The sequence below is a fragment of the Ailuropoda melanoleuca genome, chromosome 14 (genome assembly GCF_002007445.2).
Source record: "Ailuropoda melanoleuca isolate Jingjing chromosome 14, ASM200744v2, whole genome shotgun sequence".
NCBI lineage: Eukaryota > Metazoa > Chordata > Mammalia > Carnivora > Ursidae > Ailuropoda > Ailuropoda melanoleuca.
In genome coordinates this window covers 20014238-20021067 of record NC_048231.1, presented here as the reverse complement: position 1 = coordinate 20021067, position 6830 = coordinate 20014238, and the positions used below count along the sequence as shown (strand labels likewise).

The window sequence follows — 6830 nt, the reverse complement described above, 5'->3', positions numbered from 1 at the left end:
TCATCTGGAAGATAATACGAAGGAAGGCTAGGGACTAGAATCATCTGAAGGCTGCTCACTTGCGTGCCTGGTGATTGATAATGGCTCTCAGCTGGTACTTGATCTAGGACTGTCAACCAGATCACCTACATGTGGCCTCCTAATGGAGCCTGGGATTCCTCCAAATTTGGTGCGCTGGGATCCAAAAGTGAGTGTCCCAGAGAAAGAGCCAGATGGAAGCTATATCACCTTTTATGTCCTAGCCTCAAAAGGCACACAGTGTGTCTTCCTTTGCATTCTACTTGGCAGTCACAAAGGCTACATTCAAGGGGTGAAAATTAGACTCCACATTCTGATGGGAGAAATGTCAGTGTTAGACAATTGTAGAACTGGAAACAAAAATGTGGACAATTTTTGAAACACGGTCTGCCACAGTGATTGCTTCTTTTTCTTTTCCCTTCTATTTTCTTTCCTTTGTGTGTGTGTCCAGTCTGTGCTTTCTTATAATTTCTAGAAAAAATAACAAGTCATGCATGGAGTGCACATTTCTAGGAAATTCTAGTGATATCTTAGTCATCTGCTATGCATCAGCTCATTTCAGGTTAATAACTTTTGTACCTGGGTTATTCTGATAGGTCTACCAGATGTTTGTTCTGACACAGACATTTTGGAGTTTATATACTTGAGGACAAAAGAAAAGAACCAAACTTGAAAGTGTTAGTTGTTGGAAAGAAGTCCAGAACAGGTAAGAAGATGTTTAAAAGTGCAATGAAGACAGATGTTGGATTTGAGTCTATTGAGAAAAAGGATTTAGGATATGAAGGAAAGATGTCTTTGCTGGAAAGGATTAAGTGTTTCTTGGTGTGTGTTAAGCTTCTGATAATTTTTAGAAATGAGTTGTTTGACTTCAGGACATGTTATTTTTCTGCATATTGTTTAGTAAACATTTTAATTAAAAGTGTTTTCATTTATTTATCAATAGATATTGTAGGCTCCTTTTAACATTCTGGGAATTCATGAGTGATGCTTTCTTTTTTGCATCATGCTTCTCCATGTTTTTGAATACCCTCCTCTCTCCTGGTGCTATTGCTCTGACTAAATAAGAATACCTATGGATGATGGGCCTGTCGCTCAACTCCCTGGACTGAAATAGCCAGAATGATAAGAACCTTGAGCTAATGCAAATGGAGGCTAACAAAAACATGGAGAAGAAAGAGTGATCTCTTCCTTTGAAAACCACATCCCATGAATATTCCTTATTGACTTTATAAATCTACATTGAAAATTCTATTCTATAGAAATAATTTCAAAAGTATATGACATATTTATTGCAGTATTTTCTGTAACAGTAAAATTTGAAAAGAAACAAAAATGATCATCACAGGGGAATGTCAGTGGGGTATATTCATATCTAGAACATTATTGCTACCTTAAAATGCCAGGTATCTACTTTCATGGAAATGTGTTTTAATTGACTCATTAAAAAATTTCCAAAATATTATGAATAGCAGAATCCCATCTTTATAAAAAAAGATATAAAATTTCCTTCTAGATGGTAGACTTAGCACCACTTTAGCTACTCCATATCATAAAAGAATCTCTAGAAATGATCATGTATTTTATTTTATTTTTTTTAAAGATTTTATTTATTTATTTGACAGAGATAGAGACAGCCAGCGAGAGAGGGAACACAAGCAGGGAGAGTGGGAGAGGAAGAAGCAGGCTCATAGCGGAGGAGCCTGATGTGGGGCTTGATCCCATAACGCCGGGATCACGCCCTGAGCCGAAGGCAGACGTGCTTAACCGCTGTGCCACCCAGGCGCCCCCATGTATTTTATTTTTAAAATTCACATCTTGTATGTAAATCAAGAAGGAGAATTCTTAATGGATCATAACATATAAAAAATTCTTGAAAGGTGGGAAATGAGAAGAATGAAAGTTCCCAAGACATAGAACATATTTTTCTTCTAGAAAAGTTGGGAGCAGTACCAAGGGAGCTTCAGACTCAAGGGCAGTGGATCCTAAGTTCAAGAGTGGTCCTAAGAGTAACCAACTGGTAATCAGAAGAGGGAATCAAACAGGACAGCTTCTGAATAACACCCCTTTTCAGGCCAGAGAGCAACCGTAGGGGTTTCAGACTCATTCGGGATGAGGGTGGGAGGCTGTCAGGCTGTGACAACTTGGGATGATGGAAATGGGATAACACTAAAAGCTACATATTGCACCAGTGGAATATCCCGAGCCTCTCTAGTCTGAATGAAACCTGCTCAGTCCCAGGCCACAGCAGTTCATTTCACCTCTCGCCATAAGTGGACAGTCAATCCAGCAAAGTATTTCAGCTGTAGAGATGAGAGCACACCAATAGTCACCAATCACATCATGCTTTTTTTCTAGAACTGGTCCTTTTAGAAGTGTCCCTTTCCTGTTGTGGGTGGTATGGAGTCAGCTCATATGTCTCCGAGACCCAAAACTCAAGAGGTTCTTTGTGCCTGGAAACTGTACCTGGTGGCTTGGTGGTTGTCACCATGCCATAAAAAAAGAGGTATTGAGTTACATCTACACCATAAGCATTATGGATATCATATGGGTTACCACGAGAAAAAGAGAAAGAAGGAAGGTCAAGAGGCTCACAAATGTTCGAAGGCAAAAAGGTGATTGGTCTGAATGCTAAGCTCTACCACAAAGAATGCCATGCTGAGAAAATACAAATGAAAAAGACTATCAAGATTATGAAAAGAGAAACACCAAACAAAAGAATGATAAAAAGACTCCACAAGGAGCAGTACCTGCATATCTACTGGACAAAGAGGGACAGTCCAGAGCTAAGGTACTTTCCAAAATGATTAAACAGGGGCGCCTGGGTGGCTCAGTTGGTTAAGCGTCTGCCTTCAGCTTAGGTTATGATCCCAGGGCCCTGGGATCGAGTCACATATGAGGATCCCTGATCAGCAGGGAGTCTGCTTCTCCTTCTGACCCCCCCCCCACAACTCATGCACGTGTGTGCGTGTGCTCTCTCCCCCACTCTCCCTCAAAAATAAATAAATAAAATCTTAAAGAAATGATTGAATAAAAACAAAAAAATGAAAGCAGGAAATTTCTGCCCAAAGTTCCTGCCTCGGAAGAAAGAGAAGTATTAAAAGTTATTTGAACAGGAAAGAGAAAGAAGAAAATATGGAAGAGGATGGTTACTAAAGTCTGCTGTGTTGGAGATGGCTTTACTGAAAAAATACCTAAGAATGAAAGATTCATTAAGCCAATGGGCTTCTGTTTCAAGATCAGGCGCGTTCAGGGTGGTATGGCTGTAGACATCTGTGGCTGGGCTTATGTTTCAAAAACACCATGTAACTCATCCTGAATTGAATGGTACATTTTACCTACCAATACTTGGTGTAAAGAAGAGTCTCCTATCCCCACTATACCCAACTTTGAATGTCATTACCAAAGGAACCATCATTGAGGTGAATATCCGCAAGTTGAGCCTTGTCACACAGTGACACAAGGAGGCAAAGTATTTGGGGAAGATATGCCCACGGGTTACCAGCAATCCTGAAAATGATGGATGCATAAATGTGGTCCTATGGTTTGAATCAATTTCATACAAGCAACTCCTTACAATTGTTGAAGACTACAGGTCAATCAAGAAAACCAGCATTACCATGATATTTCTGAATACTACCCGACAGCCTTACATGTCTGCAATCATCAATAATACTATTTATTCTATTTAAAAAAAAAAAACTCAAAACATTAAAATGGCCTAGTTTTAGGGAAAAAAATGTCATCAGTCATTTGAGGAAAACCAATACTTTGTTGTTCCTCAATAAAAGATTAACTTAATCATGAAGACAGAGACTTAGAAGAATAAGCGTAACAGAAAGTTTAGAGTAAATATAATTTACATACTAAAAAATGTAAGAAGATATTTAACCCATAATAAAATTAACCTAATATATAATGGAAATTAAAACTGTCTTCATTGTTGGCAAGAATATGGAAAAACGGAAACCTACACACTGTTGATAAGAATATAAAATGGTGCAGCTGTTATGGAAAATAGTATGGAAGTTCTTCAAAAAAATTAAAATAGGGCGCCTGGGTGGCTCAGTTGGGTAAGCATCTGCCTTTGGCTCAGGTCATGATCCCAAGGTCCTGGGATCCAGTCCCACGTGAGGCTCCCTGCTCAGCGGGGAGTCTGCTTCTCCCTCTGCCCCTCCCCCCACTTGTTCTTGCTCTCTCTGTCTCTCTCTCCCTCAAACAAATAAATAAAATCTTTAAAAAAAATAAAAATAAAATTACCAGATGATCCAGCAATCCCAATTCTGGGTATTTATCCAAAAGAACTGAAATCATGATCTCAAAGAGATATTAGCACTCCCATGTTCATTGCAGAACTATTCACAAATAGCCAAGATGTGGAGACAACTTAAATGCCCATTGATGGATGAATGGGTAAGGAAAAGGTGGTACAGAGATAAAATGGAATATTATTTACTCTTAAAAAAGCATATGTGATAACTTGGATGAACCTTGAGGACATTATGTTAAGTAGAATAAACCAGCCACAAAAGGACAAACACTCCATGATTCCACTTATATAAGCTATCTAAAGTGGTCAAACTCAGACAAGCAGAACACAGCACGGTGGCTTCAGGGGCTGGAGGGAAGGGGAAATGGGGAGTTCCTATAGATGAGTATAAAGTTGCAATTATAGAAGATGAATAACTTCTAGAGATTTACTGTACAACATTATGCCTGTAATTAACAACACTTAAAAATTTAAGAACATAAATCTCATGTTAAGTGTTCTTACCACAATAAAATTTAAAAAATTAAAAATAAACAAAACTCTCATTTCAAACACTCAGTAGTTGGGATGGACAAAAGAAAGGCCATAGTTCAAGAGAAACTAGTAAGCTAGAACCAAGGAATTTTCTGAAATTTAAATAGCTGGAGAGGCAACATCATGTGGTGGTTAAGAGCACAGACTCTGGAAACGGACGGCCTGGTTTTGAATATTAGGTTTGTACTTACTGGCTGTGTGACATTGGAAAAATCATTTAAATTTTTTGTGCTTGTTATGAAGCTTTTTTCTTTGAACTCCAAACATATCCTACAATACTTTTCTTTATGAAACTAGGGCTAGGAATTTGTAAACTTATTTCTCCTTTGTCACTTTATTGACTGTAAAGTTATGCCCACAGAGAGCACAAAAGCACAGCTAGGATGCTGGAGGCAGAGGGAGGATCTTCCTGTTTGCTTGGAGTTAAGGTCATCATGGTCCTAACAGTAGGAGGTAATCCCGGCAATAGCAGTCGCTTCCAGTCTCTACCTTCCTTTGGCTTCCCAAAGCAGGCTTCTTTACCCTCCCTCCCCAGTATCCACACCGTGGGCACTGCCTCATCTCCAAGAGACCCTCTCCTCTGCCTATGTGACCTACAGTAACACCTTCTGCTCAGAGTTCCATATTCCAATTCTATGGAGTTTCTAGGTTCTGAAAATCTTTCATGAATTTCCCCACACTTACAGGTAGCAGTCACTTTCTGCCACAATGACTTCCATATACCTCTAGGTTACCTCATTGTTCTCATTTTGCTTTTTCAGTGTTCTGATACTTGCTTAACCAATCCCCTTTGTAAGTTCTCTCTGCTGAAATATCTGGGGTGTTTTTGTTTCCCCAAATCAATCCCAATGAATATAGTTTATCATGTTCTACCAGAACTAGGTGGTTATGAGGATTGAATTGAGTTAATACATGTAAAGCACTAAGAACAGTGCCCGTAAATAAAGAGCTATGGAAGTATTCACTACCACTTTCAAATGCTATCTCAAAAAGCTGAGGAAAACATAAGAAAAAATGACAGTCACTGAAGATGGAGCTAAACATTTCAGCAGCTATTTTAGAAGATGAGAATCAAAATTACTCAGGGGAGACAATAGTAGATATATAGATGAATATACGAGAGAGAGAGAGAGAGATGGTGGATAGGGAGATAGATGAGGAGAGAAGAATTTGCATGAATTTAATATAGATATGTCATTGGCAGAAGAAAACACACACATATAAACAGGTACAAAGAAACACAGTACCTTACACCTACAGATATCATTTGCAACTCATACACCACCAAGTTGGTATTACAGTTGACCCTTGAACAACATGAGAGTTACAGGCGCTGACCCCACATGCACCTGAAAATCCGTATGTAACTTTTGACTCTCCAAAACTTTAACCAGGAATAGCCTACTATGGACCAAAAGTCTTACCAATAACATAAACAGTTAATTGACATATTTTGTAGGCTATACGTATTATATACTGTATTCTTACAATAATGTAAGCTAGGGAAAAGAAAATGAGAATATAATAAAGAAGAGAAAATACATTCACAGTACTGCATCAAAAAAAAAATCCACATGTAAATGGACACTTGCAGTTCAAACCCATGTTGTTCAAGGGTCAGCTGTTATCTGTTATCAAATGTAGATAAGGAGAGAATAAGAAAATAAACCTACTGAAAAATTTCATTTGTGAACAGAAGCATGATATCTAAAAAAATACTACTAATAAAGCATAGCAGTGTTTTAGAAAATAATAAAACGTAATTAGCATTTATTTCAGAAATGCAAGAATAGTTTTATTAGAATTTATTATGATAATTCAGCTCATAAATAAGAAGGAAAGCTGTATGATGATATCAATAGATAATGAAAAAGCATTTGATGATATTCAACACCCATTATTTATTTAAAAAAAAAAACACTCCGAGAAAATGAGTGCTGGGAAAATTGGACAGCTATATGCAAAAGAATGAAACTTGACCACTCTCTCACACCATACAGAAAAATAAACT

At 38.0% G+C, this 6830-nt stretch overlaps 1 pseudogene; it reads left to right on the top strand.

Moving 5' to 3' along the window:
* The first annotated feature begins 2415 nt into the window (after window positions 1–2415).
* LOC109489586 lies at window positions 2416–3707 on the top strand (annotated as a pseudogene).
* The last annotated feature ends 3123 nt before the right edge of the window (window positions 3708–6830 follow it).